The following is a 15,803-nucleotide window of genomic DNA, read 5'->3' on the forward strand; positions in this document are numbered from 1 at the left end:
TTCTGATAAATCCATGCTTTCAATGTAAACAGGCTATAGGGGGGCTTCATCGCATAGAAGTTTGGAAGACAAGGTAAAGAATTGCCATAATTTTATGCTTTTGGAGAAGGAATTTTCTCTTATCTTTACAAATCACAGTTACTTATTACAATGTTAAAAGACTGCCATACAGGTGAGGATTTTGCATTTATTACTAGGCTTGAGAACAATGACATGAAATGAAATATAATCTCCTGTATGTCAAACAAAATACCTAATTCATGTATTTCACCAGAGACTAAAATGAGGTTTCCTGCACCCAGTTTCATATCCTGAATAATTTCTTTATTATTTATGTATAAAACGCCTGATATACACAGTTTTAGCTGTCCAGCTTTGGATGATCTGAATAGGAAAGTTGTAGGTAATTCCAACAAAAATATATTTCCAGCCTAAGATATCATCAATTTAACAGGCAACTTTCAGGGAGAAAAAGAAAGGCATTCAGTTGTAAAACCAGCAATCTAACTGCACATTACCTATTATGTGCCAGATTTCACTGGATTTGCTTTGCTTGACTCAATTTGTATTACATGTTGCTATTACTTGTTCTCAACTAGTGTTGGGTGAACTCAACAAAGTTCGGGTTCGGGTTCAGCACCTGAATTTAAAAAAAAGTTCAGGTTCAACACCCGAATCTGAACTTTTGCCAAACTTTCGAGTTTGGCACTCGGGAAAGCGCCAGGAAGCGCTGCCGCCCAGCTGTCACCTTCCGGAACAGTCAGGGTGCTTCCCGGTGCTCTCCCAAACCCGAACCTGAACTTTTGCCAAACTTTTGGGTTCGGTGTTCGGGAGACTGCCGAGAAGCACCCCAGCTGTTTCTGAAGGTGATAGCTGGGCGGCAGCGCTTCCCAGAACAGCCAAGGAGCTATCGGCCAGTTGGGAGGCGCAAAAGGAGGTAGGGAATCTCACGAGGGGATTCTAGGGGTGGAGCTTTGATGTCACTGAGACGTCCTTCCTGGAATCCCTGTTTCAGCTGGCCAAGAAGGACTTCTCAGTGACGTCAAAGCTCTGCCCCTGGAATCTCCTTGTGGGATTCCCCACCTCCTTTTTCGCCTCCCGACTGGCCGACAGCTCCCTGGCTATTTCGGAAGGTGACAGCTGGGTGGCAGCGCTTCCTGGCGCTCTCCCGAACCTGGACTTTTGCCAAACTTTTGTAAAAATTAGGGTTCGGGTTTGGTATACCGAACCGCGCAAACTTCGGCACGAACCCGAACTTTGCAGGTTCGGTTCGCCCAACACTATTCTCAACACATCTCCTTGTATAGGCATTTTATTGTGATTTTCCCCCCCGACAACCATCCAATAAAGTGTAAATAAGCCCATCAAAATCAGCACTGAAAAAAAATGGTTTCCATATGAGTTTTCTTCAGGGCTAAATAATTTATAAAATAAAGAGGAGAGAATAGTACCTTCTCCAACTAGCACATTTTATTTAAAGGAATAAAGGAATTAGCTGCCACTCACAAAAGCTTCTGACATTTAATTATACTCAGGAAAATGTGCCACTAGATTCCTTTTGATGTTTTTTGCCACTACAATCTAAGAATATTATGCTCCTATTATGTTTATAAAATCTTATTACCTATTTTGACCACACTTTCTCTTACAATGATGTTCACTCTAAGTAGGTATCAAGTTGGACCATGTTCTACTATAAACCAAGCATTTTTCTCATATTCTTTGCAAGACCAATGACAATTATTGCCTCCACAGGTTTTGTGTCAACCACTTTTTTACTTCTTGTGCCTAGAGAATTTCAGCATTTCAGCATTTCTTTTCTAATTAGGGTCAGCCCTAATTTGTATTTGAGGAAGGAATTCCACAAAATTCCACCTGGGATTTATTTATTTTTATTTTTTTATTTATTTGATTTTTATGCCGCCCTTCTCCTTAGACTCAGGGCGGCTTACAACATGTTAGCAATAGCACTTTTTAAACAGAGCTAGGCTATTGCCCCCACAATCCAGGTCCTCATTTTACCCACCTCGGAAGGATGGAAGGTTGAGTCAACCTTGAGCCGGTGATGAGATTTGAACCGCTGACCTTCAGATCTACAAGTCAGCTTCAGTGGCCTGCAGTACAGCACTCTACCTGCTGCGCTACCCCGGCTCAATTTTCTAGGTTTACTATCTTGACTAATTTGGGTGGGTGGAGGGGAAGAAAATCATGGGAAAAGATAGTGACAAACCACACTGGTAAGAAAACCCAATGAACATAAATCCCAGGAACTAAACTCTCAACTCAAGGACATTTTTACCTTTAGTCTGTAAGTAATCAAGATGCAAGTGATTAATCTAGATTTTAAATCAAAGAAAAACAGTTTTGAATGGTATTTTAAAACATAAAAAATAAAGGTATCTTTTTTTCTAGAGTAATGCTGCATTAATTTTTCAGAAATATTGTTCAGTACTGGGGGAGAAAGACAATACACTTTGTTTTACTTGGTTTGAAGCCAAAGTAAAATTTAATAATAATAATAATAATAATAATAATAATAATAATAATAATAATAACAAGAAGAAGAAGAAGAAGAAGTTGGGTGGGACCTTGGAAGTCTTCTAATCCAACCCCCTGCTTAGGCTGGAAACCCTACACTGCTTCAGACAGATGGTTATTCAACATCTGCTTAAAAACTTCCAGTGCTGGGGCATTCACAACTTTTGGAGGCAAGCTGTTTCACTGATCAGCCCTTCTGACAGTCAGAAAATTTCTTCTTTGTTCTAAGTTGCTTCTCTCCTTATTTAGTTTCACCCATTGTTTCTTGTTCTACTCTCGGGTGCTTTGGAAATAGGTTGACTCCTTCTTCTTTATGGCAACTCCTGAGATACTGGAACATTGCTATCATGTCTTCCCTGGTCCTTCTTTTCATTAAACTAACCATGCCCAGTTCCTGCAATCATTCTTCATATGTTTTAGCCTCCAGTCCCCTAATCATCATTGTTGCTCTTCTCTGCACATTTTCTAGAGTCCCAATATCCCTTTTGCATCGTGGTGACCATAACTGAATGCAGTATTTCAAGTGTGGCTTTACTAAGGCCTTATAAAGTGGTATTAACACTTCACGTGATCTTGATTCTATCCCTCTATTGATGCAGCTTAGAACCATGTTGGCTTTTTTGGTAGCTGCTACACACTGCTGGCTCATATTTAAATGGTTGCCCACTAGGATTTCAAGATCCCTCTCACAGTTACTACTGTTGAGCAATGTACTACATATACTGTACCTGTGCATTTTGTTTTTCGGGTTCGGGGTTCGGGGGGGTGCTGGCAAGCCCCCCAGGCCGGCTGCGACCTTTTAAAACACCCGCGCCGCTTCGTAGCTGTCTCCCGAAGCTGAACGCTAAAGCCGAACTTCCGCGTTCGGCTTCGCGAGACAGCTGCGAAGCGGCGCGGGTGTTTTAAAAGGTCGCAGCCGGCCTGGGGGGCTTCCCAGGAACCTCCCGAACCAAACCCGGGGTTCAGCCAAATTTTGCCTCTTCTTACGAACTTTGTTCGAGTTACGAACCGGCGTTCGGGAGGCTTCTGGGAAGCCCCGCTGCCCGGGTGTTACCTTTTAAAACAGCAGTGCGGCTTCCCAGCTGTCTCCGAACACAGGTTCGTAACTCGAAAAAAGTTCGTAAGAAGAAGCAAAATTTTGCTGAACCCCGGGTTCGTATCACGAGTTGTTCGTAAGACGAGGGGTTCGTATCTTGAGGTACCACTGTATAACAATAATCCAATACTAAAAACAGTTAAAAACCCATTATTATAAAAATCAATCATACATACAAACATACCATGCATAAAATTGTAAAGGCCTAGGGGGAAAGTGTATCTCAATTCCCCCATGCCTGGCGGCAGAGGTGGGTTTTAAGCAAAGGCAAGGAAGGTGGGGGCAATTCTAATCCCTGGGAGGAATTGGTTCCAGAGGTCGGGGCCTCCAAAGAGAAGGCTCTTCCCCTGGGCCCCGCCAAGCGGCATTGTTTGGTTGACGGGACCCGGAGAAGACCCACTCTGTGGGACCAAACTGGTCGCTGGGATTCGTGCAGCAGAAGGCAGTCCCTGAGGTAATCTTGTCCAGTGCCATGAAGGGCTTTATAGGTCATAACCAACACTTTGAATTGTGATTGGAAACTGATCGGCAACCAATGCAGACTGCGGAGTGTTGGTATAACATGGGCATATTTGGGGAAGCCCATGATTGCTCTCGCAGTTGCATTCTTCACGATCTGAAGTTTCTGAACACTTTTCAAATGTAGCCCCATGTAGAGAGCATTACAGTAGTCGAGCCTCGAGGTGATGAGGGCATGAGGGACTGTGAGCAGTGACTCCCAGTCCAAATAGGGTCGCAACTGGTGCACCAGGTGCATCTGGGCGAATACCCCCCTCGCCACATTTGAAAGGTGTTTCTCTAATGTGAGCTGTGAATCGAGGAGGATGCCCAAGTTGCGAACCCTCTCTGGGGGGGTCAATGATTCCCCCCCCCAGGGTAATGGACAGACAGATGGAATTGTCCTTTGGAGGCAAGACCCACAGCCACTCCGTCTTGTCTGGGTTGAGTTTGAGTTTGTTGACACCCATCCAGGCCCCAACAGCCTCCAGGCACCGGCATATCACTTCCACTGCTTCGTTGACTAGACATGGGGTGGAGATGTATAACTGGATATCATCAGCATACTGATGATACCTCACCCCATGCCCTTGGAAGATCTCACCCAGCGGTTTCATGTAGATATTGAATAGCAGGGTGGAGAGGACCAACCCCTGAGGCACCCCCCAAGGGAGAGACCTAGAGGTCAACCTCTGACCCCCCCACTAACACCGACTGCGACCGACCGGAGAGGTAGGAGGAGAACGACTGAAGAACAATGCCTCCCACTCCCAACCTCTCCAGCCGGTGCAGAAGGATATCATGGTCGATGGTATCGAAAGCCACTGAGAGGTCAAGAAGCACCAGGACAGAGGACAAGCCCCTGTCCCGGGCCTGCCAGAGATCATCCATCAATGCGACCAAAGCAGTTTCCGTGCTGTAGCCGGGCCTGAATCCAGACTGCTGAGGGCCTAGATAATCGGCTTCTTCCAAGGACTGCTGGTGTTTGCTATAACAACAATAGAAACAAATCATTAATTGACAGTGGGGTTAGTAAAACAATTGGTTTTTTTAAAATTTATTGAAATTTTTAAAACATTTACAAAGAAAACAAATATGTTTACAAACAACAAAAGAGAAAGAAAAAAAAACAAAAAAAGAAAATATAGAAAAACATAGAAACATAGAAGACTGATGGCAGAAAAAGACCTCATGATCCATTTAGTCTGCCCTTATACTATTTCCTGTATTTTATCTTAGGATGGATATATGTTTATCCCAGGCATGTTTAAATTCAGTTACTGTGGATTTACCAACCACGTCTGCTGGAAGTTTGTTCTAAGCATCTACTACTCTTTCAGTGAAATAATATTTTCTCATGTTGCTTTTGATCTTTCCCCCAACTAATTTCAGATTGTGTCCCCTTGTTCTTGTGTCCACTTTCCTATTAAAAGCACTTCCCTTCTGAACCTTATTTAACCCTTTAACCTATTTAAATGTTTCGATCATGTCCCCTCTTTTCCTTCTGTCCTCCAGACTATACAGATTGAGTTCATTAAGTCTTTCCTGATACGTTTTATGCTTAAGATCTTCCACCATTCTTGTAGCCTGTCTTTGGGCCCGTTCAATTTTGTCAATATCTTTTTGTAGGTGAGGTCTCCAGAACTGAACACAGTATTCCAAATGTGGTCTCACCAGCGCTCTATATAGCAGGATCACAATCTCTTTCTTCCTGCTTGTTATACCTCTAGCTATGCAGCCAAGCATCCCACTTGCTTTTCCTACTGCCCGACAATACTGCTCACCCATTCAGAAATCACTACCTCTAAATCCTTCTCTTCTAAAGTTTTTGCTAACACAGAACTGCCAATACAATACTCGGATTGAGGATTACATTTGGAAACATTAAACTGCAGTTTCCATTGCTTTGACCATTTATCTAGTAAAACTAAATCATTTACCATATTACAGACCCTTCCAGGAATATCAACCCTATTGTACACTTTAGAGTCATCGGCAAATAGGCAAACCTTCCCTACCAAACCTTACCCTATGTCACTCACAAACATATTAAAAAGAATAGGACCCAGAACAGACCCTTGTGGCACACCGCTTGTAACCTGCCTCTGATCAGAATACATGCCATTAACACTAACTCTCTGATGTCTACGCTTTAGCCAGCTGCAAATCCACTGAACTATCCAATCTTCACTAATTTATCTATCAGCTCTTTATGTGGAACTGTATCAAAGGCTTTGCTGAAGTCCAGATAGGCAATATCCACGGCACCACCTTCAGCCAACACCTTTGTGACATAGTCAAAGAAATAAATGAGATTAGTCTGACATGATTTGCCTTCAGTAAAGCCATGCTGATTTGCAGGGCCGCCATCAGGAATTTTGGGGCCCCATACAGCCTAAGTGTCTGCCCCCACCCCCCATTTTAAAACTACTGCCTCCTAAATCCCGTGCCATGCCACCATGGCCAGACACCCTGGGCAAGCCCTCCCCCGGCCCTCTGAGGTCAAACACAGCCCTGATGTGGCCCTCAATGAAATTGAGTTTGACACCCCTGGCCTAGAGGCTAAATCCTATGACCAAGGGCTAAGAGAACGAGTATGTTTAGCTCAACAAATAGAAAACTGAGGGGGAATATAATAGTAGTTTCCCAATTCTTAAAGGGCTGCCACAGAGCAGATGGCATCTATTTATTCTCCATGCCACTTGAAGGTAGTACAAGAAGCAATGTGCGGAACCTCACCAAGAAGAAATACAATCTGGAAATAAGGAAAAACTTCGGACTGGGCGGCATAGAAACAAATAAATAAATAAATAAGCGAACGAACGAACGAATGAATAAATCAATAAATCAATAAATAAATCCCTTCTTTTTTATTAAAAGAAATTAATAATTTAAAAAACCCCAAATCCATTACTATTAAAACTAAAACAACTAGCAAAACTATTAATAAAAACAGGTGAGGGCTGGGGTTTTTTTCTCTGTTATTATTTAAGTGCTTTTACCATATGCTTTAAATCAAGAGTCACTTCTCTCTCTGTTTCTCTCTCTCTTTCCTGTCATTCTCTGCCTCAATCATTTTCTCATTTCTCTTTTTTTCTCCCCTTTTTTCTATCATTTCTCTCTCTTCCTTCCCCTCTTCTCTCTCTCTCTCTTTCTTCCTCTCTCTCACTCTCTTCCTTCCCCTCTCATCTCTCTTTCTGAAGAGTCCAGAGACAAGGTTGAACAAAGACGGTTCCTTTATTCAGCTCTTAAAGGTAAGTGACTATCAGCGGGAACACGTCTGGCTTAACCTGGAGAGCAGCCGCTCTTTTATACATTTGCGGCTCCCGCCAAAAGAGAGCAGTCAGCGTCTGAGCCAATCAGGCACGACTTCCGGTTTTTTGCACAGACAGCGTTTTCATGGAACCAACTATTTACATAGGATTCAACACCCCTCCCTCCTTAGTCAAGAATACATCAATCAAGTAAGCCATGTGACGAAATCCTCCAATCTGCTCGGTCTACGCAGGGTTCTCTCCGACCTGCGCAAATCATTTGAGTCCTCGCTTCCAACGGTGGAGGTCGGTTCGCCTGTACCTCCCCAGTGCGGCTGGGGCCAAGTTTGGGCTCCGGCCCGCTAAGTCGAGTGGGCAGGCACAACACTGGCCTCTGAGGACGAAGATGGCTCGGCGTCGCTGGAGGACCTATCCTGGCTCGGTAAGTCCATTTGAATGTCCATTAAAGCGGGTTGCGCGTTAAAGTCTATTAGAGGGAAAGAGTCTGTATTAGCGGTTTGTACAGGGGAGGTTTCAATGCGCCTTCGTAAATGGTCAATGTGCCGCTTCCACATTCGACCATCTTCCAATTTTACAATATATGTTTTAGGAGCAGTTTGTTGTACAATTGTTCCCTTCATCCAATTCAAACCCCCATCAAAATTCTTTGCAAAAATACTTTGACCCAAGTACAATTGTCTTTCAGGATTTACATACATAGAATTATGAGTAGAATACCTTGGGTGTAATCTATCCAGTGGGGATCTAAGTTTCCTTCCCATTAGTATTTCAGCAGGACTTATGTGTGTGTGGGAATTTGGTGTAATATGTTGTGTTAACAAAAATTGGTCCAGATGCTGTTGTACATCCCCAGGGCCTGATCTGCGCAATGCTTCTTTTGCAACCCGAACGTACCGTTCTGCCAACCCGTTAGCCCAGGGCGAGTAAGGCGAGATGAGAGCATGTCTGATCCCCAAATTATCTAAAAACAATTCAAATTGCCTGGCTGTCAATTGGGGCCCATTGTCTGACACTAAGATGTCAGGACAGCCATGGGTGGCAAACAAATGGCACAGAACCTTAATTGTAGCACTAGTGGTTATATTATTCATTGCAATGATTTCAACCCACTTGGAAAATGCATCTACCACTATTAAGAAATATTGTGACCCCACTGGCCCTGCAAAATCAATATGGACCCTGGACCAAGGCCCTGCAGGTTGCTCCCACTCAGCTGGAGTTGTTTTGGGAGGATTTGGCCGAGACTCTTGGCATGGATCACACTTGGCTACCCACTTTTCAATATCAGTATCCAGACCTGGCCACCATAAGTGCCCCCTAGCTAGACCCTTCATCCTGACAATACCAGGGTGGCCCACATGTAGCATGGTGAGTACTTTGGTCTTTAGACTTTCAGGAATGATTACTCTATCACCCCACAACAGGCAACCTTTAACATATGACAATTGCAATCTTTTGGTTTTAAAATCACTTAAGTTTGTTTCTACAGAGTCATTTTGCCACCCCTTGAGTACACAGTTTACCACCTTTTTCAAAATTGGGTCTTGCTGCGTGTGCTCAGCCACCTCCCTTGCTGTTGTTAGTGGGTTATCTTCGAGTTCTATCATTAAAACATCAGCAGATGGGGCAGGGTCCTCTACTAACTCTGCCATTGGGCACCTACTAAGACCATCTGCGTGGTTGATGGTTTTATTCCCTTTGTGAATGAGCTCGTACTGGTACCCTGAGAGAAACAAGGCCCACCTAATTAGTCTTGGAGACATAAATGGGGGAGTTGGTTTGTTAGGGGCTAGGAGGCCTAGTAAAGGCTTGTGGTCGGTAATCAATTCAAAACTCCTGCCAAAAAGATAGTTATGAAACTTCTTCACCCCAGCCACTAACGCTAGAGCCTCCTTATCTAGTTGGCTGTAATTTCTCTCAGTATTGGTCATTGTTCTGGAAAAGAAAGCAATTGGGGCCTCTGTATTATTCGGCAAAACATGTGCCAAGACCCCTCCCATGCCATATGGGGACGCATCGCACGTAAGCCTGATGGGTAGCAAAGTGCTATACTGGACTACTACACTTGTGGAAGTTAACAACTGCTTTATTTGTAAAAAGGCTTCGTGCTCAGTTCTCCCCCATGTCCAAAGGGTTCCTTTCTGAAGCAGCCGGTGTAGAGGCTCTGCTGCTGTTGTCTTCTGTTTTAAAAAAACAGAGTAAGAATGCCTGCAATTCTGTTTTATTCTGTGACTCTGGGGCTTCCCTGATTGCTTTTAATTTTTCAGTAGTGGGGTGGATACCTTCCCCATCGATTCTATATCGTAAGAATTCTACACTGCTGGTTCCCCACACGCATTTGTCGGGTTTGATCCTTAGCCCTTTATCTTGTAGTCTATGTAATACTTCTCTTATTCTTTTGTTGAGTTGAGATTGGTTTTCTCCTGAAATTAAAATGTCATCAAAATAGGGAATGGTCCCTTTAATTCCTGACAACAAACGTTCCATTATGCTTTGAAAAATCCCGGGGGCTATGCTTACTCCAAATTGTAATCTGGTACATTTAAACGCACCCCTGTGGGTGACAATTGTTTGTGCGAGTGCTGTTGGTTCATCGACAGGGAGTTGCTGGTAAGCTTGGGCTAAATCGATTTTCGCGAACACTTTTCCTTCCCCCAGGGAGTGAAGGAGCTGTTGTACCACTGGAATGGGGTAAGGGTGATGTTGGAGGGCTTTGTTGAGCGTTGACTTATAGTCAGCGCAAACCCTCAAAGAGCCATCCGGTTTAAGAGGCGTGACTATGGGTGTTTCCCAAGGCCCCTGCTCTACAGGAAGTAAAATGCCCTGGCTTATGAGCTTATCTAGCTGTATGTCAAGCTTGGGAAGGAGCGGGAGGGGTACCCTACATGGTTTGAGCCGGACAGGGGGAACCTTGGGGTCAATAGAAAAGGAGATAGGGGGCCCTTTATACGATCCCAAGGTGGGGCTAAACACCTCTGGGAATTCCTGTAAGAAATTTGGAATGCTATCAGAGTTAACAGTATAAATACCAGAAATTTCAATTCCCAATGGTTCCATCCAAGCCAAACCCAGGAGAGAGTGTCTAGCCCCTGCAACAACAACCATAGGAAGGGTACATTTAACAGTTTTAAACATAATAGGTACATTCACTTGGCCTAGAACAGGTATTATCCCCCCTTGAAAATCTCTAATTACCAGTGAAGTTTGTAAAAGGTCAGACTTTGAGAGGCTAGGCATGTACATTATAAGCTTTTCCCACGGCATAATGATGTATTTAGACCCCGTGTCAAGTTCCATAGTGCATGGCTTGTTGTTTAGGAGCAGTGAGATTACAATCTTGCCCCCATTTTTTGTTTCCGTACTATTTACAGAAAATTGATAGTTACCTCTTGAGTAGTCGTGGTTAGCGGTTGAGTAGTTCTTGCGGCCGGAAAACCGAGGAAACCGGTTTTCGCGCAATTGAGGTGTTTGGGTCTGGAACCGAGGAGGACGAGGAGTGGAAAAAGATTCCTCAGGCAAGGGTGCTCTGCAAGCTTCGGCGATATGGCCGCGTCGGTTGCAGCGGCGGCAAATGGCGTCCCGGAAAGGGCAGCGTTGGCGCGGATGGTTTCCTCGGCAGCCGGAGCAGGGGGCGACGGGGCGAGGGTATCTGGGTTGTCTCGGCTGGTCCTGTTGCAGCAGAAAACAGCTGTCCTCGTTGAGGGCTGGTGGGCTGAGGTCATCTGGGGCTTCTGCGCGGGAAATCATGGAGTCGATCTTGGCGACGACTTCCCGCTTGTCATGCTCCTTCAGCTCTTTGGCAGCAGCGTCGGCGACCTCTGCGGTTTGTGCCAGCTTGATTACTGCCTGGAGAGACGGCTCGTCTTCGGTGAGGAGCTTGTTTCGGACCATGGCATTTCTCATGCCGAAGATTAGGGCATCAGTGAGGCGAGCTTCCGGGCTATCAAACTTACATTTTGAAAGCACCGTTCGAAGACGCGTAGCGAACTGGTTAATGGATTCGGATTCGAGGTGGGCCATTAAACTGGTGCCGGAAGACGACGGCTGGTTTTGTAGGCTTGAAATGGCTCGCGAGCTTGGTTTGCAGGACGTCCCAAGCGACGGATTTGGCTGGAAGTGGATCAGTGAGAGTCTGGGCGAGATCGAATATCTCTGGGCCGCAGTAATTCAGGAAAATTGCCCGCTTCCGTTCGGCGTCGGCATCCCTTATTCCGGCAGCTTCGAGGAAGATCTCGAACTTGGCCATGTAGGCGTCCCAGGAGGATTTCTCCGGATCGAAGAACTCAGGAGCCCGGCCGATTTGAAGGTTGTTCATCTTGCACGCGTGGTTCTTCCGTTCGTCGTCGCCAGTGAAGAGTCCAGAGACAAGGTTGAACAAAGACGGTTCCTTTATTCAGCTCTTAAAGGTAAGTGACTATCAGCGGGAACACGTCTGGCTTAACCTGGAGAGCAGCCGCTCTTTTATACATTTGCGGCTCCTGCCAAAAGAGAGCAGTCAGCGTCTGAGCCAATCAGGTGCGACTTCTGGTTTTTTGCACAGACAGCGTTTTCATGGAACCAACTATTTACATAGGATTCAACACTTTCTTTCTTTCTTTCTTTCTTTTTCTTTCTCTCTCTTTCTCTATCTGGTTTTCTTCCTCTCTCTCACTCTCTTCCTTCCTCTCTCATCTCTTTCTTTCTTTTTTCTTTTTTCTCTCTCTCTTTCTCTCTCTTGCTTTCTTCCTCTCTATCACTCTTTTCCTTCCTCTCTCATCTCTTTCTTTCTTTCTCTCTCTCTCTCTTTCTCTATCTTGCTTTCTTCCTCTCTCTCACTCTCTTCCTTCCTCTCTCATCTCTTTCTTTCTCTCTCTCTCTCTCTTTCTCTATCTTGCTTTCTTCCTCTCTCACTCTCTTCCTTCTTCTCTCATCTCTCTCTCTCTCTCTCTTTCTCTCTCTTTCTCTATCTCTCCCCCTCTTGCTCTCTCTCTTTTTCTCACTTTCCCTCTCTTATTTTCTTTCTCTCTCTCTTGCTTTCTCTCTCTCACTCTTTCTCTCTTGTTTTCTTTCTCTCATTCTTTCTCTCTCTCATTCTCTCTCTTGCTATCTCTTTCTCTCCCCCTCTTTCTCTCTGTCTCTCTTTCTCACTTTCTCTCTGCCTTGCTCTGTCACTCTCACTCTCTATCATTCTCTGGAGGCTGGCGAAAGTGATTTTCAATGTCGGGTGCGCGGGCCGGCGCGCGCTCTCCCCATCCCCTGCCAGCCCACCTGGAACATTCAAAGTAAGAAAAACCTTCACTCTTACTTTGAATGTTCTGGGTGGGCTGGCAGGGGGATGGGGAGAGCATGCGTCGGCCTGCGCACCCAACATTGAAAATCGCCTTCGCCGGTCCCCGCTGTGAGAACGCCTGCCCCGCCTCTCTTGCAGCAGAGGAGAAAGAGAGGCTGATCAGGCGGGCGAGTGGGGGGCAGCGGCGAGTAGTCAGGGGCGCGAGGGGGCTAGAGGCGCGGGGGGCGTGGGCAGCCATGGCTTCGTGCACGCCCTTGGAAAAGGGTGCACGGGGGGCGTTTTGAGGTGCGCTGGCGCAGGCGTGCGCAGCCTACAGGGAACGCCCCCTCCCATTTTTCAATTTGGCCGGGCTCCTGACACCAGTACCAGTAGTACCGGCCTATCGGCGGCCCTGCTGATTTGGGTCCAATAAGTTATTGTTTTTTAGGTGCTGATTTATCCTCTTTTTGAGTAGAGTCTCCATCATTTTAACTACAACTGATGTCAAGCTAACTGGCCTGTAGTTACCAGCTACTTCTCTACTGCCCTTCTTGTGGATAGGCACAACACTGGCCATTCTCCAATCCTCAGGAACATCTCCTGTTAACAGGGATTGCTTAAACAAATCAGTCAGGGGGGTAGCAATGACAAATCTGAGTTCTTTAAGAACTCTGGGATGGATGCCATCTGGACCCATTGCCTTATTTATCTTTAATCATTCAAGTTCTTCTAAGACATTGGCGTCTAAGATTACTGGAGCTGAATCCGTACAGCTGGAAGCAATGCTATATCCATCTATTGTATTATATTGTAAGGTGTCTTTTGAGAAAACTGAACAGAAGTAGCTATTGAAATGGTCAGTGAATTCCTTATTCCCATCAATGCATGTATTATTCCCGGTACTAAGCTTCGTGATGCTGCAGTTTTTCTTCTTCCTATCACTAATATATCTGAAGAAGGTTTTATCCCCCTTCTTTACAGATTTGGCAATTTCTTCCTCTTTTGAGGCTTTAGCAGCATATATTATCTGTTTCACCTCCTTCTGTCTCATATTATACACCTCTCTATCAGCTATACTTCCAGACTCTTTATACCTCCTATAGGCAGCCTTTTTTTCATTGACTATAACCCTTACATCATTGCTAAATCATAGCGGGTTCTTCTTCCTTTTACCTTTAGTTATTTATTTATTATTTATTTATTATTTATTACTTAGATTTGTATGCCGCCCCTCTCCGAAGACTCGGGGCGGCTCACAACACGTGGAAACAAATCATAAATAATCTGACAAATTTAAAATATTTAAAGATTTAAAACAGACCCCATATACTAACAGACATACACACAAGCATACCATATATAAATTAAACATGCCCAGGGGCAGATGTTTCAGTTCCCCCATGCCTGACGGCAAAGGTGGGTTTTAAGGAGTTTACGGAAGGCAGGAAGAGTAGGGGCAGTTCTAATCTCCGGGGGGAGTTGGTTCCAGAGGGCCGGTGCCGCCACAGAGAAGGCTCTTCCCCTGGGGCCCGCCAACTGACATTGTTTAGTTGACGGGACCCGGAGAAGGCCCACTCTGTGGGACCTAATCGGTCGCTGGGATTCGTGCGGCAGGAGGCGGTCTCGGAGATATTCTGGTCCAGTGCCATGAAGGGCTTTAAAGGTCATAACCAACACTTTGAATTGTGACCGGAAACTGATCGGCAGCCAATGCAGACTGCGGAGTGATGGTGAAACATGGGCATACCTAGGTAAGCCCATGACTGCTCTCGCAGCTGCATTCTGCACGATCTGAAGTTTCCAAACACTTTTCAAAGGTAGCCCCATGTAGAGAGCATTACAGTAGTCGAACCTCGAGGTGATGAGGGCATGAGTGACTGTGAGCAATGAGTCCCGGTCCAGATAGGGCCGCAACTGGTGCACCAGGCGAACCTGGGCAAACGCCCCCCTCGCCACAGCTGAGAGATGGTTTTCTAATGTGAGCTGTGGATCGAGGAGGACGCCCAAGTTGCGGACCCTCTCTGAGGGGGTCAATAATTCCCCCCCCAGGGTGATGGACGGACAGATGGGATTGTCCTTGGGAGGCAAAACCCACAGCAACTCCGTCTTATCCGGGTTGAGCTTGAGTCTGTTGGCACCTATCCAGGCCCCAACAGCCTCCAGGCACCGGCACATCACTTCCACCGCTTCGTTGACTGGGCATGGGGTAGAGATGTAAAGCTGGGTATCATCCGCATATTGATGATACCTCACCCCATGTCCTTGGATGATCTCGCCCAGCGGTTTCATGTAGATGTTGAATAGCAGGGGGGAGAGGACCGACCCCTGAGGCACCCCACAAGGGAGAAACTTAGGAGTCGACCTCTGACCCCCCACTAACACCGACTGCAACCGGCCAGAGAGGTAGGAGGAGAACCACTGAAAAACAGTGCCTCCCACCCCCAACCCCTCCAGCCGGCGCAGAAGGATACCATGGTCGATGGTATCGAAAGCCGCTGAGAGGTCAAGGAGCACCAGGACAGAGGATAAACCCCTGTCCCGGGCCCGCCAGAGATCATCCATCAACGCGACCAAAGCGGTTTCCGTGCTGTAACCGGGCCTGAAACCCGACTGCTGGGGACCTAGATAATCGGCTTCTTCCAAGGACCGCTGGAGCTGGAGTGCCACCACCTTCTCGACAACCTTCCCCATAAAGGGAAGGTTGGAGACTGGACGATAGTTGTTAAGCACGGCTGGGTCCAGGGAGGGCTTCTTGAGGAGGGGGCGCACGAGCGCTTCTTTATGCAGTGATGGAAAAACTCCCCTCCCCAAGGAAGCGTTGGTAATCTCCTGGGCCCCGCTCCGTGTCACCTCCCTGCTGGCCAAAACCAACCAGGAGGGACACGGATCCAGTAAACAGGTGGCGGAACTCACAGCTCCAATGGCCTTGTCCACTTCATCAGGTGTCACCAGATCAAACTCCTCCCAGACAGGTGGACAAGTACGTGCCCCAGTCACCTCGACTGACTCGTTGTCAGTCGACTCTGTTTTACAATTGGAGTCGAGGTCGGCCCGGATCCGAGCGACTTTATCAGCGGAAAACGTGTTAAAATCCTCGGCACTACTCTGCAAGGGCTCCCCAACTCCCCCCTGGTTAAGAAGGGAGCGG

At 46.2% G+C, this 15,803-nt stretch overlaps 1 protein-coding gene across 2 annotated transcripts in view; it reads right to left on the reverse strand.

The window, feature by feature from the left end:
• The window catches only part of HECW1 (HECT, C2 and WW domain containing E3 ubiquitin protein ligase 1), a 318,946-nt gene that overhangs the window by 243,968 nt on the left and 59,175 nt on the right, over positions 1 to 15,803 (reverse strand). The window lies entirely within an intron of this gene.

This window comes from Erythrolamprus reginae, chromosome Z (genome assembly GCF_031021105.1).
Source record: "Erythrolamprus reginae isolate rEryReg1 chromosome Z, rEryReg1.hap1, whole genome shotgun sequence".
In the NCBI taxonomy this organism is placed as follows: domain Eukaryota; kingdom Metazoa; phylum Chordata; class Lepidosauria; order Squamata; family Dipsadidae; genus Erythrolamprus; species Erythrolamprus reginae.